The sequence below is a fragment of the Toxotes jaculatrix genome, chromosome 20 (genome assembly GCF_017976425.1).
Source record: "Toxotes jaculatrix isolate fToxJac2 chromosome 20, fToxJac2.pri, whole genome shotgun sequence".
Taxonomy (NCBI): domain Eukaryota; kingdom Metazoa; phylum Chordata; class Actinopteri; family Toxotidae; genus Toxotes; species Toxotes jaculatrix.
The window spans coordinates 16,253,199-16,280,909 of NC_054413.1; the positions used below are offsets into that span (position 1 = coordinate 16,253,199).

At 40.6% G+C, this 27,711-nt stretch overlaps 1 long non-coding RNA gene across 2 annotated transcripts; it reads left to right on the forward strand.

Moving 5' to 3' along the window:
• Positions 1-1,003: 1,003 nt before the first annotated feature.
• On the forward strand, positions 1,004-27,711 carry LOC121200183. Of its 2 annotated transcripts, XR_005896514.1 has the most exons (9): positions 1,004-1,106; positions 4,478-4,556; positions 4,846-6,708; positions 9,348-9,493; positions 9,582-9,672; positions 11,452-11,505; positions 14,205-14,344; positions 18,310-18,570; positions 27,130-27,711. It is a non-coding gene; the product is annotated as an uncharacterized LOC121200183 (long non-coding RNA). The 2 variants fall into 2 exon arrangements; XR_005896513.1 differs by lacking the exon at positions 27,130-27,711 and having other exon boundaries at positions 18,310-21,001.

A 27,711-nucleotide genomic window follows, 5' to 3' on the forward strand; every position in this document is an offset into this window, starting at 1 on the left:
GGGCCCAGAAATGCCAGAATTTCACAGAGGATGACTGGAAAAAAAAAAGTCTTACTAAAGTCTTACTGATGAATCCAAGATTTATAGCAGTAACAGAAGGGTGCATGTAAGGAGACAAAGGACAGAGAATGATACCACAGTGTATCAAACCAACAGTGAAACATGGTGGTGGGAATATTCAGGCCAGGGGGTGTTTTACCAAGGAGAAGCACCACCATATTCAGACATGCTGTACCCTCTGGTTTGCATCTTTGTGGAGAAGGATTCATGCTTCAGCAGGTTAACGACCCCAAACACACCTCAAAACTTTACAAGAACCACTTGAAGACCAAAGAAGACCAAGGTGTCCTGACTGTCAAGAATTTTACTCCACAGTAACATGACCTCAATCCCACTGAACATGTACTGGGGTATCTGAAAACTGAGAAAGCCAAGAATCCTGTGACACACTGAAATTTTGTGAATGCTGTGGTGAGCTTTCCTCAGAGGAAACTCTTTGTTGTCTGGAATGTACAGAGACATACCAAACCGACCACAAGGAAAAACAGCTCGCCGGTGCACCACAGTGTTTCATGTCATGCACCAACACAAAAAGGAGAATCTACTGATTTATAGAGGAGACCTGTCGTTTGTTTCCCCTTCTTTGATTCTCTTTTTTGGACAGTTTGGGGTAGTTTGTTGGAATAGAGGATTGTATATCGGACAGAAGTTTAACACACTGGCAACCATGTTGCATCTGCTGTGTAACAGGACATTTAAGACCAGAGGAGGCCAAAATGTGGCTTCAAAGTGTGTGTCCAAAAGATAAAGTGTGAGAAGTCACATCTCTCAAACAAAGCCATGGAATGATTACCAGAAGATTTTGGCTTCACGGAGACGGGACATGTGCAAACAAGACATAGTCCATATTTGCAGAGATAATCCGCATACCTACAGTGTTTGATGAGGATGAAGTCCAGCAGTCTCACAGCAACCGTGACTCTAAAAGTCCTTGTTCAAAGTACAAATCCACAGAAAGAAAATAGTTCTGTTACATATATATGAGAGAGAGAAATGACGACAACCTTTATGCTACATGATGAAAACTTATGCCAGTTTTTGTCCAGGTAAACACACACCCACACATATATTGTAGCTACCAGCATTGATGTGTTAATTTTAGAACATGACGTTCTGCAGACCAGTGTGGACTAAACATGCCGTTCTCCACCTCAGGTAGCACAGGAGTGCACGGCCTTCCAGGCTGACGAGAGCTTTAATCTTTCAAAGTGCAATTTGTAGTGCAGTTAAGTCACAAGACATTTCCACCCATCAATGTTTTTCCTGCTCATCCAGGTCTAAATCTCAGTGACAGGAGCATTGTCCTTCTGCTATTCCTGGATGATCCCAAGACATTAGTGAATAGGGATTTCTGCATTCCCAAGACATTCCAAGGCCATATTATGAATATAATACCTCCAAAGCACATGTGCACCTCCAGGCAGAGCATTCAGTTAAGCAGCTTCTCTCATTTCATCAGCATCATACACATATATACATAGATACTGCATTTCGGCCCTTTGGTATGATAGGTCAGTCTCTAGCCTGTAATCAAATACAAGTAAACGAGGAAGCTGTGCTTTCTCTGGATAAAAAGCAGTGTAATGTTTACATTCGGCATCCGATACTCCCGAAACAACCTCACAAGACACCCCAAGGGTCACCGTTAGAAGAATCCTGCAAGCCTGAAAAGCACATTTAGACCAGACTTGCATGACCTCTCCAGTAACCTTTCTCAAAGTAAAGATCTGGTCCACTGATCCACAACCTGAACAGAACAGAATCCACGTTTGCCCCACCTAAATCATTTCCAGGTAACCTTTATGACCAAGCCTATGCTGAGAATTGGGCATTTTAAAAAAGTTTGTTGAGTGCTGTTGAGTATTTCCTGTTTCATTTTGAAGTCTTATCCCCTGTGAATCTGTTCTTAGTCTACTTCCTGTCTTTGTCTGGTTTCCCTCCTTTTTTGATTGTTTGCCCCGCCCTAATTGGTTTCACCTGTTGCTCATTACCCCTGTGTATATAAGTCTCATTGTTTCTCTGTTTCCTTGTCAGTTGGTCTTTGTCCCTACCTGTGTTTGCACCCGTCTGTCTGGCCTGTGGATACGTCTTCTGTTTCCTTTGTGATTTTCTCTGTTGTTTCTTCACCCAACAAGTAAGAACTTTTGAGTTTTGGGTTTTTGCAGTTGTTGATTTTTAGTTTTCTTAGTTTTGTTTCCTAGCCAAGAACTCTATGCCAGTGATTTTTAGTTTAATAAAAGGACATTATCAGTATCTGACTGTCCTGGCTTTCTGCATTTGGGTCCTCTCCCTAGTGTTCCTGGCTGCCTGGCTTGACACCTAGTAGATGTAGTTGTTAACTATTCCCTTGTTGTGTTGAACATTTATTGAAGGTACTTTTCTAAACAACCCTATTCAGGCAAATAAGTTGACAGCTACTGTTAACTGTATGTTTATAACTGTTGACGGTATGGGGTGTCTGAGTTTCAGGAGAGTTATGCCTTTCAACCCTTAAAGATGACTGATTTTTTTTTTTTTTTTTCTCCATACTCAATCTAGAGTTAAGTTGCTCAAAATGCTTTAGACTTTCATCAGTGTCTAAGTATCGTGAATGTGAGAATACCTTGAATTCCATTTAAAAACAGAGAACTGACTGTTTAGTAAATGTAAACATCAGTCTCATCATACAAGTGGAGAAAGGTGATGCTGGATTACAGACGTACCACCATCCTTGCCCTGTCTGGGTTTGCCTGCAACCTGCCAGAGAGCTGAGCTGTTCAGATATCTCAATGCTGAAGCAGTGTGGATGCTTTAGGTTAACGTTTAATACATTTTATTTGATCTAATTCAATTACGGTCTATTGTAAGCTGTGCCAGACCTCTATGTTCCATTTAATTTTGCTTTCAAATAAAGGACAATGAAAGCTGATGACTCTATCTTAAGTAGCCCCTCCCCTCCCACCATTTGGGGTCTCATTACTCATTTGTCATCTTTGCTGCATCACCTTTTTTTTTTTTTTTTTTTTTTTTTGTTGCTGCCACGACTCACCTTCCCTGTGGGGTCGTTAAAGCCTCACCTCTCTCTTTCTACCTCCATCATCTGTGATTCCTGCCTTTCCTCTCTCCTCTACGCACCTGTGTGCTCGCCATCCGTGCAGGGGGACTGGGCGAGGCAGCACTCTGCCCTTCCATGAGTGTTAATGGGACCAGTGTCCCCATCTGTCCCATCAGGAGCCACTTGTGCCTCCTGGACACCATCTGTTGCCAACACATCCTTCACCATCATGGAGGCAGACAGAATGGAGAGATGAGAGCGAGAGAGGAGGAAAAAGAAGGCAATGTGGGATGGGAAATGAAAGAAGGAGAGATTGGGGGGGGGGGGGGGGGGAGAAGAAAAAAGCAATGTGAGTGAAAATAAGGATAAAACTGCTGCCAGCTCCAGACATTTCTCATTCTGCGGAGGACCATGTGATCTTTCTATTAAAGTTAAAACCTGATGAATTATACAGACGAATCTGGAGGCTGATCTCAACCACCACTACCGCCATTACTGCTGCTGAGGCAGAGTGGAACTGAATACATTTACTCCAATGGTGAAAGCAGAGACGTTTGGGTTGTCGTCCCACAGTTGTCCCCTCCAAGATACTCTCTGTGAAAGTGGATGCAGGCTGTGGGAAAACAACAACCACACACTGCTTCTCATTACATGTCTCATCGTAAATCATTAAACTCCATTATTGCTTGAAACATCATTTAGTAAAAACCGGAAGCACATGATTCTGTAAACGTGGAAATGTGAGAGCATGGCTGTGGGAACGTGGTTCACGCGGGGTTGCTGCAGGGCTGATGCAAGGAGATCTCTATAAATGACAGATGCTGTAAAAATGTCTATTTGTTGTGTGTTTTCTTACATGATTATGGCCCTTGAAGAATAAGCTGTTCAGTTATGTGAGAAAACGTGCAGATGATCACGGGAAAGCTGGATTTACACAATAAAGGTTGATGATAAAAGAGCATCCGCCGACACTGTTATTTACTTGCAAAGCAGGCGATGTTCTCATAGCAAGCATACACAAAGAAGACAAACATTACAACAGCCGTTATGCGCTGGCTGTTATGAAAGTCAGATTCACAGAATATCTTGATAAGAGCATCGATCACTGACATACTCGGGAACCACACTGATGAAACGTGTCTCCGGTCTTCAGTGTAAGCTGCGCTGTTCTCTTCTGGGATGTGCTGCTCCTCAACCAGGTTTCGACGTGTCTGAGTGTAGTGAAGCTTCTCTCCAAAGAAACAACTGATTGGGGTTTTATCACTTTCTCTGCTTCTCTGCAAGGAGCTTAGGTTTGAGTATGAAGTTTTGAGAGTCACTTAACTACCTGTAAAGCAACAGAGCATGTTTTTTAATTTTTGTCTTTTTTTTTCTGTTCTGCAGTGTTAGCTGTAAGTGCATGTGTTCTTCTGTGGATGGCATCTCATCGGCAGCAGAATGGACTGTGGGATTCATTTTATTAGTAAGTACACTCAGTATTAATCATCTTTTCACCATCAAGGCAAGCCAAAGATTAGCAATTGTTATTAGTTTGGCTGCCCATCAGGTTCAAAATAGTTATATATCTCCTCCAGACGTATTTTAAAACATATAAAACACTCTGCTGTGAATAACAATTTGGGTCTGATAAGTTTTGGGTTTTTTTTGTTTGTTTTTTTTTTCTACAGAGCAGTTCTAAAACCTCTTAAAGTCTCAAAACATCTTCACAAATTCATTATCTATGAATATGTTAATGTTTTTCCTTTCAAAAGGTTAACTGCCAGACACAAGACGTCTCCCACTTCACTGAAGAGCCCGTTCTCGGTGTATTTGCTTTGGAGGCTTCAACTTTCCTCATCACAGTTGTGCAAGTTGCTTTCTGGACCATAAAAGGCTGTAGACTGGTTAGAATACAAAACCCTGTTGGTATGTCCAGGTGTTAAACTGGGATTTAAGCTGAAAGAAGCTTTCTCTCTTCAACAGATGAATGTGAAAACAAATTCGGCACATCCATCATTCTGCACAGTGAAGCTCATACATCGCAATGAGGTAGCTCAAAGAAAAACACATTTCTGAGTTCAGCTTTTAGAGTTTCATACACCAGCTATACAAGGGGACATCTGGAATTAATTTTATCTGGAAACTAAATTGAACCATTTGGCAACGGACCTAGCCTGTGTGAAACACAGCCATGATTTGATCATGGCTAACCTGATCTCATTCCGATTCCAATCAGTCTTCATGGATTTGCACCTGATATTAAGACACCTTTCTCCTTCCTCGTACGAAAAAACAAAATGCTATCTTCTGCTATAACTGATTAACATTTCATTTGTGCTGGTGAAAACACAGACTATAAAATTGCACATCAACACAATGGTGATGGAGCAAGATTATTCCCTAAACCTACCGGGAATCTGTCTGCAGGCAATCAGTAAGACAAAGATTACCTGCAGTGCCCCATGAAAGCTTAAAAAGACTCCACAGTGCAAGTAACAAACACTATCAATCCGCAAACTGTGTTTTGAATTTTTTTTTACCACCTCTCATAATTTTCTGTTTCTGAGTCTTAATTCCAGAAGACGCCTTCGACTTATCATCACTGAACAGCTCCCTGTAGTCACTACCCAGACCTATCCAGCCTCAAGCACCAGCCACTGCTGACGTATCCACCTCTACCTCTGCTGCAGCGCCAGAGATCCAGCCTGGTTGACACCATGACCGGAGAGCTATGATGGTGATCCTGACACTTGCTCCTCTTTCTTTAACTACAACCGAGCTACGACCCCTGTCCTTTTCCACTGAACTCTCTGTTGTCTCTTACATGTCAGTCAGTCACTTTTTCTGGGGCTTTCTGGGAAGACTTTTGGACATTGTACTCCAAGTTGGGATGCTGCTAGCAGGTTGTTGGTACTCTGGCAGGAGATCAGCTGGGTGACCGACCATGTCTTTGTCGGACACTTTTAAGCATCAGCTTGCACAAATAGACCCACCGCCTGACTTTGATTCCCTTGTTGCTCTAGCTGTTAAAATTAACAGCCATCTTTTCGAAAGAAAAACGCAAAAAAAAAAACAACCTGAGAGGGAGGTTCCTGTCCACCGGGGTCAACCTGTTCCCTTGCCACAGCTTGACCAACCTCCAGGTGCTGCAGTTGGCACCAGGGGAGAGGTTTTGGCCCCCCTTGCCAGGAGGAAGGAATTCATGCAGCTAGGATGCACCACCTTTCTCCAGAGGAACATCATGCTGCCTGAAGGAAGGGAGACGCATCAACCACCAGCAACTTGGACATTTCCTGCTTCCACAGTAAAAGGTTGGACTCAGCAGTGAAGGGGGAGCTTCTGATGAATCAAAATTCATCCTCTTCATTCTCCTCCTGAACTCAAATGCATGATCACCTGGTCTCTCCTACTACTTCCTTGGAATTAGCAGTCTTTGTGAAGAGAACTTTATGGATCAAGGACTAGACCATCAGTTCCAACTACAGTTGGAGCCACTACCCAGCCCATTGGTTACCAAGGTCTTGGATGGCTATCTCTCCTGACATGAGCTTCACTGGACTCCAGATCCACCGGCTGAATTTCCTCTGCCTAAACTTCCATCTGCCAAGGAAATGTCAGCGGTTATGCTATCTCAGGTGAGATATGCTATCTTGGTCTGCATGGTCTTCCACAGGATGTCGAGTCAGACCAGGGCCCCCCAGTTCTCTTCTCAAATGAAGAGACTGGTGCCATGGCCAGCCTTTCTTTTGGCTTACATCCCCTGTCAAATTGAGCACTACAACCAAGAACTGGAAACAGGCATTCTGGTGTGTGGTATCTCAGAATCCATTCCTCTGGAGACGTCAGTTAAGCTGGACTGAATATGTTAACAATTTTCTCTCTGTCTCGACCATGAAGTTTGTCTCCCTTCCTTTGACTTTACAGGCATCAGCAACCCTGTTTCCTGAGCTAGAGGGAGAAGTTTTGGTACCCTCCACCCAGGCAGGGTGAGGGTACAGGAGAACAATAGATGAGCATCAAACTCGATCTCCTTGCTATTGTGCTGGACCAAAGGTCTGGCTGTCTACTCAAGAGCTTCCCCTTCATGTGACATCCCACAAGCTGGTTCCCAGGTTCGTTGGCCCATTTTCTCTTTCCGAAATCATCTCTCCAGGAGTATGAGAGTTCACCTAACTTTCCACGTATCCAAGATTAAACCTGCTAGAAGAAGACCTCCTGCGATTTTCTCTGCTGACCCTCAGCTGATTCCAGAATTGTTACAGTTAGTAATATTCAACTATACAAATGCACACAGTCTAACAGCACTTTCACGCACAGACAGAAATGTCTGAGTGGAGTCTAAGTAGAACACAAAGCATTATATTAGGAAGTCCATTTGCAAATAGTGTTAGTAGATCTACATGAATAATTTGTTTAGTTAGAGCTTTTAGGCCCAAATGTCAAACAAAGCAGCATAATCATTAAAACCCTGGCAGCTGTCTCAGTGACACTGGTGTCAGAGTGTTGAATATGTAAACAACATTTATTTTTTTTCTAACCTGGTATCAACAACCTCTTGCTTGTGGGTTTTTTATTTTTTTGTGTGTGAATTAAAACGAGGTACGGCTGCGATGTACGGTTATAAAACTAAGGGTTACATCATCAGGCCGAGGCGTAGGTTTAATGATATAAACTGAAATGATAAATAATTGGATACATCTCAGGAATGACTAAAACCAACTACGTGACCTAGTTCTTTGGAGTCGAGGATCAACTTTGCAACAAAAAGTAAACAGAAAGTCTTTCGGTCAAAATATTTATTTAAAAAAGATTGATCATTTTTTGTCAAATGACATAAAACAATCGAACCTGGTTAGAAATAATTAAAACTATAATTGATGGATGAATAAAAACAATTGAAAAAAGAAAATATTGCCCCACCAATTACTAAAAGGCTCACTTAAAGTACAGGAAGCAGAGAGTCTCCTTAAAGACCAGATAAAATGTCTGTCCTGCTTAGTCTTTCTGGCCATGTAGGGGAAAGTGACATCAGGTCATGAGCGGGGAGAGCACCACCCAGCCTGCGGTTTGTCATCATCATCACAGTTCAGTACACTGTTGATTCACCGTGGCGCGCCCTTTAGGAGCTTTCAAAAGGAAAGCCCAGTTCCAACGTCAATGTCATGTGCGTACGGTCTCACAGCCACTGTCCCACTGTGGGACAGTGGCTGTGAGACCGTACGCAGAGCCACTGTCCCACTGTGGGACAGTGGCTGTCCCGCTGTGAATTCTACAAAGACACGCAGTCAGTCAGTTGCAGACTGAGCCCTTTACAGACTTTGCTTGAGGAAGAATCTGCAACGCACTGCGATGTGACACCAAACTGGCACTGACAGAAAAAGGCAGTTTATGTGTATGTAGCTGTTTGTCTAATCATGGCAGGACTTTGACTTCAAATATGTTGACAGAGCTGTTTGACTTATTGACAGGGAGAAAACACTCAGCTCATGAAACTACACACAGTCTGAAATATCAGCCTCTCACTTTACTGTGCAAGGAAATGTCTCTGTCCAGGGAACGTGATTTTACAAATTGCTGTCCTGTTCCTCATCAAGCATTCTGAGACGTCAAACCCTCCTGCACTCACACAGTTGCAGCAATTACACTGATTAATGTCTGTGAAGGTTCACTGCTCACATTGGAACTGGGTCACACAGACACACACATACACACAGCTATCAGTCATTGCACACCTGTTCCTCACGAGAACCTCACTCCAAAGCAGCCCCCAGCTCTGTCGTCTCCATGTTGTTGTTATTGTCTTACACTGCCATCTCTGCCATCACCGCTTTCCTCCTTTCCAACGTTGTCTGGCTCTCTTTGGGGTTACCTGGTTTCATTTAGACTAACAATGGTAATCCTGCGTAACCAGAATAATGAAGCTGGTTCTCAAATGTTTTATTCAACTCTTTGTTTTCCCATCCAGCGACAAGGGTGTTCATGTTGAAGAGGGAGAGTTGTTAATTACATCAACATCAGAGCCATGAATGAAGGACCTGATATGAAATTAGATGAAATAGTGATATCTGTGGGTAAATTTGGCTACAGAAAAGCATTTCCAAACATTAAAGTAAGGCTAAGGCTATAAATAAGTGTGGGAATAATTATATTTGTCTTTAGTATAGAGTGAGTAGTTTTGGCTCTTTTATACTGACCTATAGAAATCTGTATTGCTCTTTAATCCTTGTGACCTTAATTTAAACACAGTACTTTTGTCTCTTTCTGGAATCTGCAGGAAGGATGATTCCATTTTTCCAGTGATCTGATTGGTCAGTAGTCACTCTGCCGGCAGGTTTTGATCTGGAGCTGCTCAGGACCGGGTTAGGGTTAGGGCTGGGGCAGCACAGGTGGTACAGACATTGGTGATCTGTCTGCATACAGGTGAGCCAGAAAACAGGATACCAGCAAAACTTCTTTGTGGTACAGGCTCCTTGCCATGACAATGCTAACAGCTGCTTGTGTTGTGCAGGTCCGCCTCCCCCAGATGCCCCATGGCCCTGCCCAGACTGTGCAGAAAATCCATAATCAGCTGTGGGCACAGAACAGCATGCAAAGAAAAGGTAAAGCAAACCAATGTGCAAAGCTTACCAAACTCCAAACAAACAAAAAAAAAACCCCAACAACTCATGCAGGTAAAAGAAACCAACAAAATAAACCCAGAACAACACACACACATAATATTATTTCAATTCAATTCAGCTTTATTTGTTTAGAGCCAAATCCTTACAATATTATAGAGCAAAAACCAGAGCGAACCTGAGCGAGCACTTGGCAACAGTGGAAACGAAAAACCTTTAAATAAGAAGAATCCTCCAACAGAACTGGACTCAGGGCAGGCGGCCATCTGCCTCAACCGGTTGGGTGGAGAGGAGAGAAATGGGGGAGAGAGGAGAAAGAGAGGGGAGAGAGAGAGAGAGAGAGAGAGAGAGAGAGAGAGAGAGAGAGAGAGAGAGAGAGAGAGAGAGAGAGAGAGAGAGAGAGAGAGAGAGACCAGGAACAACTGTATATGCTTTTGTATTCAAGCACAGCCAGACTGGTTGTTATAATGATAGTAATAATAGTGACAGTTAAAGGTGTAATAATGTTATCGACAATGACAGCAGAGATGATAGCAGAGTCAGAGACACCTGCAGAATGAGGACAAGGAGACAAACTATGGGAGAGAGAAGACACTAAGTTAATGACATGCAGCTGAGAAGGAGAGAGAAGTAGTGCTCGGAGCGTCAGGGGAGTTTCCCCCAGCAGCCTCGGCCTGCTGCAGCACTCAGGGATGGTTCAGGGCTCACCTGAGCCAGTCTTAATTATAAGCTTTATCAAAGAGGAAAGTTTTAAGCCTAATCTTAAAAACAGGGAGCTGGCCCCACAGGGGAGGAGACAAATAAGCCCGCATTTTGAGACCAAAGTGTACTATTGGAAGGAAAAGGGACTGTGATAGATTTTGGTCATTAAGGGCTTGGTACTATTCTATTCTATTTTTATTCTATTCTGGTTTTTATAGGGAGCCAATGCAGAGAAGCTAACACTGGAAAAATATGATCTCTTTTTCTAGTTCCTGTCAGGACTCATCCTGCACCATTTTGGATCAACTGGAGCCTTATTGTGAGAGTTATTGGGACATGCTGATAATAAGGAATCACAGTGGTTGCATGGACTGTTTTTCAGCGTCCTTTTGAGATGGGATGTTTCTAATTTTAAAAAAAAAACATATTCTGCAGGTGGAAGGCAAAGGCAAATTCATTTTGCTCAGGTCAGTGCCATAATAAGTGACAAGACAAGAAGTAAATAAAATGAACACCACGGCAAAAAAACATGATTCTAAAAGCCTCATTTTTTTTTAAAGAAAAGCAGTGTCTTCCACTAATTCTTTGAACATGTCTAAAGGTTGTCCTAGAGACTTGTGGTTTGAACCGCCGACCTTCCACCAATCAACTTTCTTCTCTGAAAAAGATGAAGATGAAGGAACTGTTCAGAGAGAAGCAGTCATGAGTCATTCGTTGGATGAATGAGTTCATCCAATAGTGATGAATTTTTTTCTCTCATAGTTACAATTTAATTTATTAAGAAGTTCATGAAGTCATCACTACAAAGAGTTAAAGGAACACATGGCACAATACAGCTGTGACTCTGTCGGCCTGACTACACACCTGAAAAGAAACCTCGAGTTGTTCTTATTTTATTAAACTAATGAATAGGAAGATTTGGCACCATAGGGTTAGGGTAAAATTATTCTAGATTGAAACTCCACATCTTTCCCAGCATTCAAGATGACTGCTCAAAGCACACATTTGTGAATTGCACCACGGGGGCCTCCTCTGATTCACTACCTTCTTTTTTTTCAGAGGGGCAACACACAGCGAGGCTGCAGCACTATCCCCAAGATAATCAGCGTGTGTGTGAGTACAGATGAGATTTCTCAGCCTAATAAATCAATGCTGGGCGACAGCCACACAAAATTAAATTATCAGCCCTTTCTCGCAGCCATATTTTCACACAAAATCACAAAATTCCACCTCCTGTGCGCCAAAAGGTCATTGGCTGTACCTCAGGAAGTTCAGCATATTTAAAGTCCAAGCACCTGGATGAAAGTCAAGCTTCTGCTTTCACTTTGAGGTCTCCAATGAAAACAGTGACCTTTTCCTGTGTGCTGCAAAACGCATTATAACCAGCAAAGAGGGAAACAAATTGCTTACGTGTTCCAAAATACAGCTAATTAAGTTGTGTGAAAAGCCTCCTGGTCCACCTGTGCAATATATTTAATTAAACTGAATGTACTCAAAAAAAAAACATGACATTCAGAAACACTTCTCTGCTTCAACACCAGTTGAAAATGAAAAGAAAGTCACGTTATTTTTCTGTGTGTTTCGGTAAAAGATTCCTAAGGAACGGTGAGCTGAAGGCAGTTCACAGAGATGAAAGACCGCATAGCTGCTCAACCTGCACAGGGGGACATCCAGGTGCAAAGTACCACCTCTGGCTAAGGTGTATTTACACAGCTACTGGAAGGATTCACTGCCAGCACACTGACACTCTGGCAGCTAATGTGACAGCTTCTCAGCTGCTTTTAAAGTGAAGCGTTCCTCAGTAAAACCTCAGTGGAATAACACCTTTGGTGTCCATACAGCATCTCTGTATTGCCCTGTGTTTCCATAGATCACTGTAATGTGGCAGATATTTGCTGCTTGGCTACTCTCCATGCTTAAAAGAAATCATTACGGAGTGATGGCAAAAATGGGCTTCCTGGCTTTAGTTTAGTTTAGCTGGCGCAACGATACAAGACGGAAATAAAATGTAGATGAGTCACAACAAGTGACATCTGATGAGAAATCCAGAAGACCTGGTGAGGACATAGAGGAAACAGGAGATGAGATATGACAGGTCTTTGTCTGTGTTGCTATAATCAAATATGAAAACATCTAAAGGACTGACATGCACCAAAAGATACTATGATCAACAGATTCTCTCCTGCAAACTGGGCCAAAAACTCAGACAGTGGCCAACAACTGTCTGGTGTGAGGTTTACAGTGGGTCTCAACCATTTTTTCAGTGAACCCTCTGGCTTTCACCTTGTTTGGTTTTGTTGTATTTTGTTTGTCTAAATGTTAATTTCCTTTTTAGTTCTGTAAAATAAACATTTTTTTTTTTGTTTTGTAGTTACAACTCACGTATGGTCTTCCCTCCTTTGTCCAGCACTGAGCCAGGTTGTGACTAAAAGTAGCCATGTTTACATAATGTGACAGGCGCAAACCATGTATTCTTTTCTGTCCTACCCACAATCCATTTCACAACACTGAACTGCCCATTTTCTCATGCATTCAGTTGGTCCTCATCAAGCTCTAAAGTCTGAAAATATCATTTTACCTTCAGGTGGCCATCTATCGCTGTGCGTGCATCATTTAAACAGAAGCAATGAAAAAAAAAAAAAATCACTGCAGGGTATAAATGATGTAAACAAAGAATAAACACTGTTCACTCTTGTTAACAGTGTGGATATGTTATTCATCAGATGGTACTGAAAGGAAGCTGAAAGGAAATGATTGTCCAGTGAGGGATAAACACTAAGCTCCGGGCTTTAACACATCCTTTCAGAAGACCAAAGGCTAAATCTGTCTTTTTTTTTTTTCCATCCTGTTGTTACTATATATATAATATATAAGCCTCATTAACTTTATCTGCATCTCATCCATCATGTACATGGAGATGTGGTGTGGTTTCCTTCCTTGCAGAGGAACTGTTAAGAGAAATTCCCTTCCAGTGCAGTCATGTGTGGAAGTATGGATGCAGGCAGTGTGTTTCCACATGGGCATGAGTGTACTGTATTCTCTCCACTGACCGATGGGGAACTTTTTTTTTTTTAGTCCCTTAGGCTCATAATTATCTTTCAAGCACATTTGGATACAGTCAGAAGTGAACTGACTTCTGCTAAAACGTGTCTGTTTTTCTTGGTTCCTGAACACTGCACAGGATTCATAGTTCTTTTCTGCATCCCAAACTATATACCACTAGATCAGATTTAGATTTGGCAATAAATTTGTTTAATTGCTTTGTATCTCTCTGCAATATCTGTATGGTCTCATTAGCAGTATTTGCTGTATATGTGCTTCATCTGCATTCCAGAGTTTCTGATGCACAGTGCCACGACTCACGCCGTGGGGACCCTCATTAATTGTTAAAATCCTCCAACACCGTACCAGTCTCCAAAGCTGACTGACTTTCTGTGCCTTTTCCTACCCCCATTTAAATATGTGCACTAATGTTATTTTAAAAATGGCAATTGTTTACTACATTCACAGTTTATGCGACAGTAGTGGCATCGTTATGCACATGCATTCCTTCATATGACTAATGCAACCATAAATAGGGAATGAAATAACAAATACTCAACAGACAGTCTTAAGTGGCCCTGATTGTTTTCTAAAATAAGTGACAGCAGTTTTAATTTGTCCTGAAACGTAAATCCAGCAGCATCTGCCCTTAAAAATATATTTTGGATTCTGTATAATACAATTAGACAGAATATTATATATATATAATAATAATATTCTGTTGGCTGATTTTTTGATGCATGCATTTTCCATTTCTGTTGTCCTTTCAGACCCTCCCACTCCCACCTGGTGTATCTCCTGACCTGCTCCTGGGGGGGCTGATGCCTGAGTGAGCAGGTCACTGGGGACAATGACCTGCTGTCCTGTTCCCCATCAGCTCCCTTGTGTCACCACTGCTGTAGCAGCACAGGTAAGGAAGACTCAAAGACAGAATAAAGAGGAACATAAACAGATAATCCAACAAAGAACAGGAAGGTGTATTGCTGCCTTCAAATGTAACTCATGGCAGTGGAACCATGGTCACCTCAAGGCTCCTCACTGTTCTCTTTGTCACTCTTTGTGTTTAATGGTTTCCACCATTTCTAAAAACGTCAGTTTCCAAACTCAGTTTCCAAACTTTTGATGAATTTCTTTCAAAATAAAGCTCAGCACAACTAACACACTTTAAGAATGGTTTAAGCTCATATCAGAAGTTGTTTAGATCGAAGGCAGTCAACTAGGAATTTTGCTTAGAGCATATTTGAATTTTATGACATAAATGAATTAGTATGATATAATAATAAGTTATTTTATATGTGTCGTGGTAAAGACAGTTAAACTCTGGAGCGATATTTAACCCCTTTCCCAGTAAACCAGTTTAAAATGTTTGCAAGATTTACACGAGATCACTAGATTAAAAACCTTTCAAAAATCCTTCAAAAGACAGAAATGTTAATGCCAGTGATCCACCATCATTTTCAGAGGGTTAAAAGTCGACAAAGTTTACCAAGTGGGCTGCAGTTTAAATTCTGGCCTATTCAAACAAAACAGTTTTAATTAAAAGCTATATATAAGCTCAACCTGTGCTTTAAAACCATCACACTGTGGTTTGGACCCTAAGATAAATGAACAGCACTGTAAATGCTTATTAGAAAGCTGATTCTTTTTGTTTCTACAAATAAAACCTGACTCTGGGGAAGTCTTGTTCAGTTGTGTTTTGTTGTGCTGTGTAGTAAGCGTTTTCTCGGTGTAAGGGTTAGAAAACTACGATGGTATTTCTCACCTTTGTCTTACACCTTGGTAATGATAAATACTTAAACATGAAGAAAATAATGTTCTCTTAAGCCTGATACTCAAGTAAACCTCATTTAACCACAGATTATTATTGCTTCTTTAAGTGTAGTATGAGCAGTCTATTAGTAACTACCCTGATAACCGCTACAGATTCATGTGGACAGTCGCTGGCTCAATTATTTGTAAAGAATTTCAAAAGATGCGTGAGAGACTCTTGGATCAAAAGAGGAAGGGGGGGCCACGGAGACTGCTTATGCATAGGGCCCAGGGTTTTGTGCTAACCGTGGTGGGTGGATTAAGAACGGCAGGTCTGGAGGGGAGACCATGGAGATGGAGGGAAGAAAGCAAGGAGGAACTAAGAAGCAGATCGTGTCATCCTGGTGTTTATGCTTCTGCATTTCCACTTGTTCTCTGCTAGATTGTCTTTGTGCCAGATGATTTTCAGTGCTCGGTTCTCTGCCTGCCTGTTTTGATCCTAATCGTGTTTTTGATCTTGCCTTTGTTTTGTTGGGTTTTGCCTCAGCCCGACCCTTTGTATTTTGTTTGCCTGCTTGGATTTTTTTTTTTTTTTTTTTTTTTTTTTTTTTTTTATATCGCTTTATTTTCCTAAGTAAAGACTCTTTACTTTTACATCTGCCTCCTGGGTCGTGCTCTTGGATCCCTTTTATAAAAACCATGACAGCCTCTTTTCCAATGTGGAGCTTCACAATCTTTGAAACCCGCTACGTTATTTGATATTTACCTGGAAGCCAGTCAGATGTTTTGAACATTATATAAGGTTCATGCTGAGTGGTGAAAGTTATAGTGGTAATGTCCTCTTCACAGAAGTGACAAAGACAGAAGGGCGAAAGATCTCATGGAGGAAGCGAAAGGAAGCGGTTCTATGGAAACCTAGTTTCAAAGCAGCAGACAGACAACAGTTCATGGGGTCCAAAACTCTGAGACCAGTGTCTGATACAGATCCCACTGTACTTTATCTCCATTAGAGTATGTGTCATCATATCTTTAGGAATGAATTTATGGAGAAATGGTAGATTTTTATAACAGTTGTTTAGTGTGCATTTTGTTTGTATCATCGAATCATGTTTTCATCCTCCTGCACACAAACATGTAAGTGTGTATTTGTGTGAAAGAAAGAAAGAAATCATGGGGACAATACAGTGGGTGTGGAGGTGCTCTTTTCAGAAACATGAGCCGCTGCCCCTCAACCTGCAGCTTTTCAGGCCCATCCCAAAGAAACGCAACAGCTGATTTCGGAAAGAGGATTCTGCCAGTTCAATCAGCTGCTGTAGGGCTTTTGGCAGGAAACCTGCTGACTCATGGCTCTGTGTGAAACATAGCTGCCATGTGCATTGTTTTGCATCCAATATCTTTGAATAAACTGCCAACAAACACTCAAATGAGAGGAAAATAAGGATGAAATCCCTAAGGGTCAAGTGAGTAACACATGATCTGAGTAATAGCTGGCTGCAGGGACGTGGGTGGAGGGTCTTCCTCTTCAGCCTCCCGCAAGTGTGAGAAGTAAAACAAAAAACTTTGACGCATTACCAACAGTGATCCTATCGACTTTTGTTTAATTGCTTTTGGATTCAGAGGGAACTCACTGTACTAGCACTTTGCAGGCCAAATTTTTCCACTTAAAGATAACAGAGCAGATTTTAATAGCTGCTAAACACCTACTGCTGGGTTTTTTTGTTTTTCCATGTGTTGAAAGTGCTGTACTGGCCACCAAGAGCTCTGTCATTGTAATAATTAGCTGGTGCTTGAAATAAATGAAAAAAAAAAAAGTGCTGGCAGAGGAAAATGTCACAAATCTCCTCTAATTGACAGAATGGCTGTTACCTTAAACTCTGGCAGAGTCATTGTTATCTCTGGAGGGAAGTGGAAATGATTTAGAGCAAGCAGTCCGCTGGTTAATTTCTCGACTCATCTCCTCAGCTGACCCAGTCACCTGCCCAGACGGCCATATCCTCCGTCCAGCGCACACTAAATGAGAGACAGGGTACATCCTGGACAGGTCACCAGTCTGTCACAGGTCTGACACAAAAAGACAGACATTCACACTTACAGACAATTTGGAGTCTACAGTTCATGTAACCATGCATGTCACACACATCATCATGAAAGCCTTTTGCTCAGCCTTTGATACTGAAGCTTCATTGGCTGAATAACAAATGCACTGTACACATTTAAAAAATATTGACTGTCATTCTTCACTTGACTCTCACGAGGATCATCATGCAATGGCAGCCTCTCACAAAATTTAAATAGATGAATTCACCAATTTATCACTGATGGAAACATTACTTTTAAGGATTAATGACCTCTAAAAAATTGTATTTATTTTGTCCAATAGGTTTGCTCCGGCGAAGTTACTGCCAGTGGCGTGTGTTGCTGTATGAAGCGTGTTAAATATGCACACTCTGGCAATGATGAGGACTCTGTTTCTTTCATTTCTTTCATATTAGGCATCATGGGCTAGCTAACCCTTCACACACCACCAGAGTTTAAAAATGTGTGAGTGTATAATGAGGTTAGTTTGCAATGGTGTTACTGTTAATCATTTCCCTTTTATTTTCATAGCTAGCAAAGGTTACAAATAACCAACACATTATTATGTGTCATGCCACATACTTATGTATTTTGAAGCTTTAGATAATGTGCTTGTGATTTATTCTTCATTCGGCAATGCACATTAATGTAAAAGCTCCACACCTATCTTATAGTAGACTGTCAACACATTGGTATTTAACACTGCTCATTCCCACAGAAACCAAGCAGCACAGAGCAGGGAAGAAACACCATAAAGGTTAAAACGGAACAATTTGGACATTCTTCTGACAAAGAAACCGAAATTATAACAGCACCATGAGGAAGAGGTGGGCAAAGAGGAAGGCAGGTGGCAGAAGAGAATGTCAGGGAGAAGCAGGAGAACAAAGAGGGGCAGAACAGGGAGAACACATCCCTTTCACCCTGTGATAATGAAAAATAAAATCATTCAGGGCATGTTTGCTTCAGAATAGGATTCAGCTTACTGTCCTAACTGCCTCGGTTTTAATAAGTTAAAGGCTCAGACTTAAAGACTTTAATTTTCTTTCACAGGCTTCACTGACTGGTGAAAAGAGAGGCATTATCCCAAAGCACAGCCAAACAGAAGGACACCAGGGAGCTACTGAACTGGCAGAAAACTCCATGTGTGTTGTCCAAGGGGAAAAAAAAAAAAAAACATTCGCTCAGCTATCAAATATGATGAGAAGTTCATGGCCGACCTTAACAGTCCACTATCTGCTGTTGACATAATTGTGTGTTTCGGTCAGCAAAAAAAAAAATGGCATTCCAGGGGACCTGGGACAGGGACAGCAAGTGAGTATGTAAAAACCATGATAATACCCATTGTTTTCATATCTTTAATTCAACATATTGTGTGAATTACAACATTACATCCATCTGTCTAATGGTCTGTTGAAGCATGGACTCCACAACAAATTTCAGATTATCTGTGCAGCAGTGTCTTTGAGTGTCAGGGTTTTGGGGAATAACATTAAACTGGATGAAGCATATGAGGAGTTAGTTTGTTCAGCTTTTTAATCTTTTACTGCCCGATAGAGAAGCTTAAAATTGAAATTCAGGGAGAGCGAAGGCCAAAATAACAAACCGACCTGCCCTGACTACCACAGCATCAAATACAAAGGTTACAGGTCACAGAGATAGGAGGAAAAAAGACAGCTGTCCCTTGCAGGACTTCCTAGCAAATACTCCAAGGTAGGAGTTACAATACAAAAAAATAAACTACCTAAGATAATTAATTGATTAACCGATATCATTAACCTGGCAACCACAAACCCCAGAGCCATGGACCAAGTCTTGAGATCATAGCTCACAATAGACAGACACCAGAGTGTAAGCTGGCAACAGAAAGTGGTCAGCGAGTGCAGCTCCTCAGCCCCTGCTGTGTGTGATGAGGAGCAACACAGCATTATGTGATATAACACTTTCACTTATAGCTATCCTAACCACGTTTTATGGTCTAGAATTGAATTTTTTTTTTTTAAAAACGTACAACCGTTGACATTTTCCCCCTTTTATTTTATATATTTGTTTGTTTTGTTTTTATATTTATTTTTTGCCCATTAGTATTTTGTATAATTTCCACACAGAAAGGATGTCGGTGTGTACCTCTTGCAGCAGGAAGGTCTAGACACGACTGAGGCTGTTTTCATCCTCAGCATGAATAAAACACCGTATTCAACAAACAGCAGCAATTTAGAGGCGTCCTTCATCTGCCAAATGTCATTGAAACAGACACAAAACGACCACATTTTAAACCCAAAGCATCTCTGCTTGCATTTCTCACTCACAGATCATTAATTGCGACTGCAGGCTGCTGTTTATTTATTTATTTCATGACACAGTCGGAGCACAGTTTCTTTGAGCTGTCATTCCCAGAGAAAATGTATGGCTTTACAGCCGATACCTGTTCCTTTCGGATCTGCTCAGGGCGTCTTTATTTCCATTTTCATTTCAGGGTGTAAATTATCATTTGGCATTTTATCAAGCATTATATTTTCTTAAAATTTTCTGGGATACATTATTTCTTTTACTAAAGAAACCTGCCCAGATTGACAGCGTAAGATAGGGATCACACGGCTTCAGACGAGACACATATAGCTTGGCAAAACAGGACCTGAGAGACACGAGAAAAATAAAACGTGACTATTTCAAACAATTATATTCCTCATAAAATGTTGTAAACTCAGGGTGCACAGTAGAAAAAAAAACACAGCCTCAGTGTAACATTAATGCTGTACACCTAGGCGATGTTTAGCACATACATGGGTGCCAGTACCTTTATAATTGCAAGGTGCAATGTAAAACCCCCTTATAGTTCAGGTGGATTTAAGCACTGAAATGTGTAAGGTAAGTTCCACTGCTGCATTAAAAATGTTACTTAGCTGAACATGGGTTAAATTCTTTGCTCAGAATCACTGGATGAGATTTGACTGAGTTAAGTGAACTTCACAAAACAAGTTCAATAGACTCAAGAGGGAAAGTTGAATTGTTTATTGACAGTCAGTTCTTCATTTACCTTAACTTATTGCTCCAACTGTTTAAGCCATTTTCTACCTGTTAGTATAAAGACAATGTCCAAGGTTACTACCAGTGAGTTTATTAAATTTTAAGTGTTACAGGTGTAGGGACCAGCGGTGGGCGATGATCTACAGTGAAACATTGTGGACAAGCTCCTACCCCAGGGCACTAGATAAAAAGTTAATGGGAGCAGACTCACATGTCAGCATTGTGCTAACTCAAGTACAAAAGACAACATTAGTAGTGACAGCTCAGGGATAGTTGAGACTTTTAACTGGAGACATTTTGTTTTCTAAAGATACTGACACATGCAAAGCAGGGATCATTGTTGTTGTGAGTAAGGAGAGAGGAGAGCGGTTTGTCGTGCCGTAACTGTGAGTCCTGTGTCATGGATGCCACCATCTCCTTCATGCTTGGTGATTTGCAAAGCTTTAGTTTCAAGAGTTTGGTATGCACAAAAGCACAGATGTGTGTGTGTGGTTATTTTGGAGAGGCTTTGCAGTTAGCTGCACATGATTTAATCAAAGCACCCACAGTTCAGCATGTTTAATGATGCATTTACTTCTGCCACGCTGTAAGTAAATTATTCATGGATTAATGAATGAAGTGAAACCCAGTAGCAGGTAAGCAGAGGTAGAATGTAACTGCACATTTACTCAAGTGCATGTACTTGAGTATTTCCATTTTATGCTTCTTAATGTTTCATCATTGCATCACAATGTATGGTCACTACTTATGTTTGATAAAGCCAAAACAAATGTAATTCCTAAATCAAATCTAAGTACTTTTGTGCAAGTATAGTACTTAAGTAGAGTTTGAAGATACAGTATTTCCATTGTTACATTACACTTAACTATATTTCAGAGTATGATACTGAACTTTTTACCGGACTGTTGTCTCACAGTTGTAGTTTCACAATGTACTTTACAAATTAACTTCAATTTTTACATATGACCAGTTTATAAAACATGATGCTTTGTTATCGATTGAAATATATACGGTACGTGTTAAGTGGATTTTATGGAGATTATGATTAGTCACCTGACAGAAAATTTTGATCATTATTTATAATTTTTCATGTAAAAATGACAGACATTTCATGGTTCCAGCTTCTCAAATGTCAGTTGGCTCTATGGCTCCTGCTATGCCCTTAATGTTTAAGATGTTAACAGAAGAAAGCACAAATGAGTTTTTAACAAAAGAAAATGTAAATTTTTAAAAGGACTGACACTCATCTGTTTCATTTTTCTAATCAGCAGATCAAGCTGGAGGGTGTTGCAAGCTGAGTTAAAATCATAGGCTTTATAGTGTCTTCCATATGCTTAAGAATCAGGTGGGTGGAAAGGATCTAACAATGGATTTATATCTGCATGAAGTGAGGAAACCATATGTTTTACATGCACTTCACCACTGTGGAAGTCGGAGTTGTTGGTTTGTAATCATTTGCTGTCAAATGGACAGGGTTTCCTAGGAACTGGTGTGACGACAGAGTCCATTTTGGAGCATACCTAACAGAGGAGTGACTGGACCTTGTCTCGATCCACAACCTGACTATGTCAGAGTCTCAGACCTGAGGTAAAATTCATTCAGTTTGTTGGCTTTACGAAGATCATCTGTGGTGATGAAGTGCCCGTTGTTTGGTTCTGTCTTTCACAGAATCCCTCAGTTTTTTTTTTTAGAGTTTGTTGTGGTGAAATTTTGGTCTGTCTTGTCCTTTTGCCTCCTTCTGGCGTCCCTTAACAAATGACTGAGTTCCTTTTGTACTGTTTTCATCTGCACCTGGTCACAATTTCTAAAGGCTGTTTTTTTTTCCTGTTGATACAGTCCTTCACCCTTTTTTGTTAATGTGAAGTTTGTGGTTTCTGATACACAATAACATCCTTTTTTCGTGACCACACAAAAGTTTGTATAACCGGTTGCTGACTCAGCAGCCTGATCTACACTTGTCATGAAAAATATTCCAGTCAGTGCACATGAAGCACCCTTTGTGTCTCTGTGCTATCTTCTGACCACAGAGTCACTTGACCTGTGGTGTGCAGGCCCAGTGGACCACCACACCACTACTTATACCTATCATAGGTATAAGTATACTCCCCAACCAATTGATTGGTTATGGGGAGAAAAAAAATCTGCTATATGTAATACGTTTTCTGTAGATTAACTAAATCTGAGTTCACGCTACCTGGTAGCCTTATTAGTCTAAATTAATTATAAATAAACATAAAAAGCATCCTAACACAGACAAGTTAGCCCTCCTCGTTGGGTAAATTCAAAGTTGTGAACCCCCGCCCAACATTTTCACAGGTAGTCTCTCCCTCCTGCTCCCCCAAAATAATGTAATAATAATAATAGTATAATATTGCTATTGTAGCACTTTTCTCCTTATGAAAGTAACACAGGCAATTGTCTAATTAAGGAGAATTTGGTTGGATGACAGCATATGAGATGATTATGGGGGAGGAATGAAGAAAACTGCTGATAGACATCTGAAATGTGGCAAAGGGCCCTAACAACTCACTGATTTAGTGTAAGGGGCCACAAGTCAAACAGGTTGGGAGCCTCTGATTGTATCTTTAACAATGTGCTTCAATAGTAACAGACAAGCTAAAGTTCAAAATGTTCCGTTGCTTCAATAGTGTAAAAGATGACGCTTAGATATGTTTTCTAGACTCCATCCATCCATTGTCTATATCGCTTAATCGGTCAGGGTCGCTGAGCCTATCCCAGGGGAGCTGGAGCCTATCCCAGCTGACTATGGGCGAGAGTCAGTCGCAGGGCTGACACACAAAGACAGACAGACAGACACTCCGACCTACGGGCAATTTAGAGTAGTCAATTAACCTAATGCTCATGTTTTTTGGGATTGTGGGAGGAAGCTGGAGTACCCAGAGAAAACCCACGCAAGCACAGGGAGAACATGCAAACCAGACTGGGGGGTTCGAACCTGGAACCCTCTTGCTGTGAAGTGACAGTGCTAACCACTGAACCACCGTGACGCCCATTTTCTAGACTCAAATATGCCAAATCACTTAGGCATTCACAAAACATGAAAGTGTAATAAGCACCAGAGTGAATATAAATTTTCATGCCCTACCATGTAATTTTCTAAACAGGTGTACTGGTATCAAATCAGCTCTCTTTAGCATATTCCCCTGTGCCCTACTCACTGTTAAAGACTGTTTACAGTGCAGAGTCTGAGGGTTGTGCATAATGAAAATGGATGTATATAACTCCACTGTAGGCAGACTGATTACCCCCACTGCAGTATCATTTGCTATAAGAGGTTTCCGGCATAATATGCCACTTTCAACTTCAGAGGAAAATAACATCTGGAGGGTAGCAAGGTGATTTTTATCATGCTTTCCATCCACAGACTCTTAATATTCATCTTAAGGATCAGCACAGAGATTCCTCAGTGTGTCATTTAGCACAGAGTTTTCATCAGCCCCCAGGCTTCAAAGGTTTTTAAAAGCTCTTACCTCCCAGCGAGGTTAATAGCCAAGAGAAGAAGTATGGAAGATGATGCCATATATCAATTGCTCTTCAAAGCAAGTAACTGCAAAAGCAGCATACAAGGAACATGATCTGTTAGGCAAGGGCCTTGCCAGAGAATTAATGCTGTGCCATAAAAAGGTGTTAAATGCTCCGCCTGAAGGCTACTTTGGTTCGGGACCTTTTTGCTGCCTGGTAGCATATCACACAACACTGTTAGTTTGGATTAAATACTGCAAGCAGCTACTGTATCAAATCAGAGATGCCGTTACAGAAACAAGACTACAAATAAATCACCTGCAAGCAGCTTCCAGTAAAATGATAATCACTCTAAGAGCAGCACTGGAGCAAAAGCTGTGAGGTTCATCGTCTGGTTTTAAAACATTCGCTTTTTACGTTCTTTATAATGAGAAAAAGTGTTGGTATCTTAAGGTTGAAGGTGGTAACAGGGGAACGGTGTGGAGGTGATCGCAATCATTAGAGAATTTGTGTTAGAAAACATGTTTGGGTTTTTTTTTTTGTTTTCATACAGCAGTGGCATTGAGTCTTTGTTATTAAATTCTGAATAGAGAACATTTTGCAATATTAGACCTGTAATCCAAATCAATAATGCAGATAATGGAAAGTACCTTGAGCATGAGAGATCCTTGAGTATGTTTTTTTTTTTTTTTTTTTAAATCTAGCCTAGATATGTTTGCATGGATGTCTTCTGCTTACTGTCATGTTGTTGGTGTAGCTTCTGTCATTGCTGGTGTAATTTTCTCCTTCTGACAGATATGATATGTCCAAACATAGATTTATGACATGACACATTTTCCAAGCAGCTGGAATGAAGCTTGATGGAATAAATCTGACCCTTGTAAATATTTTAAAGAAAGGAGAAATAAATCATACTTTAAAAGTTTTTTGAAAATACCGGGTGCCTACGGGGTAGAGTAGCTCCCCGGGAAACAAAACAGAGATCAGGAACAGCCTTATTCTTAATGTGTAATTAAATAGAATAAAAGTGGGAGAACATCCACAAATTATATTACAGCCCATGTTCCTTATTCTTACAGTGTAGTTAAAATATAAATTACTGGGTTCCTCATTAGATATTATAGATCAGCTAGGGTTCATCCAGCTATAGTTATTTGGTATTACATGACTTAATAATGTAATGCTTTTTTTTCTCCTTAGCTCTCAATAAAAACCACCCATAGCTGTGCACTTGAGAGAGCTGTGTTTGATTGCTACTCCAAAGTACCTGTAGTGCTGGACAAACACACTTGTTGTCAGGAACTAATTTTAAAAAGCATAGACTAATTTCTTGACTTCTCCTATTTCACATAACACAATGAAGTAGGAAACATGATTATGCCATAAATAAGACTCTGCAGTGTGGGTGTAGCTGAGGCAAACTTGTAAACTGAGCCCCCAGCTCCTAAACACTGGCATAAAGTTTGTTAATTAGATAAACTACAACGTGTACTTTACATAGCATAATGATGATAAGATATGAGGGCTGTAATATGATATGTTCTCTTCTCCCCCTTTTTTTCTCTGATGAAACAGTAAGAGAAAAGATTGTTAACAGGTTGTTGTTTCCCTTTACTGTACCCCACTGATATCCAGTAGTTGCAAAAATACAATTTATTTCTCCTTCACTCTCTCTCTTCATTTCAGTATTTAAGTATTTTAATGGTACCTGATTCATACAATGCAATTACACTGTAAATTGCTCTATATCACAAAGTAACTGAAAGAATGAAAACTCACGTACATTGGGGAATATAATTAAAGCATGATCACATATTATACATCTACCAAGCGCTGTGGTGATGATATTAACAATTGAAATCTGACATTGAACTACAGCTTCCCCTCCATCCCCCGCTGCGTTGCTCTTCACCAGGTTTCTTCAAAAGATTTCTCGGGGAGTTTTTCCTCATACAAACTGAGAGTCTAAGTATAGAGAATGTTCTGTGCTCTACAGGTTTCAAAGCCCTTTGAGACAGATTTGTGATCTGTGAATTTTTGAATTAATTTAAACACAGGTTGAGTGTGTGTGTGTGTGTGTGTGTGTGTGTCATATGTATAATACAATGAGAACTGAAAAAACAATGAAAGAGTAAAAGGAGGATCGCTCCAGGTGTTTAGACTATCATTAACAATTCAAAAAGGAAAACTAGATTATTTCATTTAAAAAAAAAAAAAAATTTTAAAAAGGGAAAGGGTGGACTGAATTTTAATATCTGTGCATACCAGTGTTAAACAGCTGCTGAGTTTCTGTCTCAGAACAGGAACACTGTGTGACATATCCTGAGGAGGATATGTCATTTGTTTCTGACAGTGTTTGGAAAGAGGTGGTGCCAGAGTCTTTTGTAGGGACGGGTCTGAGTCTAAAATAAAAGCAGAGGAGTGGTATGACTGGCACAGCGCCATCCACACCACCAGATATCAGGGTGGAGTCCAAGAGTGATCCCTGGACAGGACACAGCCCATTCCCTTTTCTTGAGCACAACTATAAAGACTTGTACATGTTGGAAACAACGCATTTAATGTTCTGAATAATGGTCAGACAATACAAACTGCAGTTCACAGGACTTAATTATTCTTGGATCATACCGGGGACAAAATGTTTATGAGGTTTCTCTGAATATTTTTAACTGTTTGGCACTATTTATCTGGCTGTGACATCATAATTTATTGCTTAAATGCGTTTTCATTACTATTTATCACATGCACTGGGGCTTGAACAACCTAAAGCCATTTATAATATGACCTACTGAGACTGAGATCTGTATTCCACAGAGGTATTTTTCCTGCTCAAGCATTTCTTTTTTTATATGATAAAGAAGAATTTGCATTTGATAATTCCATCTGAAAGCCTGCTCCGTCCGCAGAATTGCAATCCAGCTGTATCAAAATCAAACAACATTCAATATATTCCAGTAATATGTGATACAGAGTTTATTTTGATTCCAATGAATATAAATTATTCATTACAAAACATTTTTTACTTTTTGATTTCATGTCATCTTGCGGCAAGCATGAGCTGAAAAACAAAAAGAAGCATCAAATTAAACTACATTATATACAAATGAAGTCATTTTTCTAAGTACTATGAAAGTTTTGGAATGAAAAACATTATCAAGCCAACTTCAGATTATTTTGAAATGAAGTAAACAGAGCTTGCAAGGGTGGTTTGTCTGCCAAAGCTCCTACACCGGTTAAAGGTATGATGGATTACATGCATTTATGAATTGATATCAAATTTCTGCAGCTCTCTTCAGTCATGCCAGTGTTTGTATGTATTATGCGTATTCATTTTTCATTGGATTTGTCTATCTCTGTTTCCAGCCTGAGAATGTAGTGAATAAAATATGCGCAATGAATGGTGCCAGCTCCGGGCCCGGTCATATGCAGGAACAGATCTCAGGAGCTTAAAATACACAAGGGAAAGAAGAGGCGCTTGGACTGAATGAGCAGTGACATCTCATCAAGTGGACCACTTGAGGAGTACGTTTTTCCAGTCAGACTGAGGTCAGCTGAATACAGCATGACTCTGAAAGAAAGTGACAATGTAGGAAAGAAGTGTGCATAATGTAGGCAACAAAAGAGGATGTCAACATGCTAATATGCTTGCAGCCACAATGCTAGTGTGGTGATTTTTTTTAGCACCTATTGCTAATTAGTTAACACATACGTGTTGGACAAATTAAAAATTTGACCTGATGATGAAAAGTCAGAGGATTGTTTGTGTTATTACAATTCATCCTGAGGAGGACATCAGTCCATGTTTATTCCCAATCCATCCAATAGCTGTTAACACAGATCCCAAGATCAAAGTCATTAGGGCTCCTCTGGGGACTCTGAATGACTATGTCCAAACTTTGTACCAAATCTTGACATGCTGGTGGCCCCCAGAGGAAAAGGGCATCA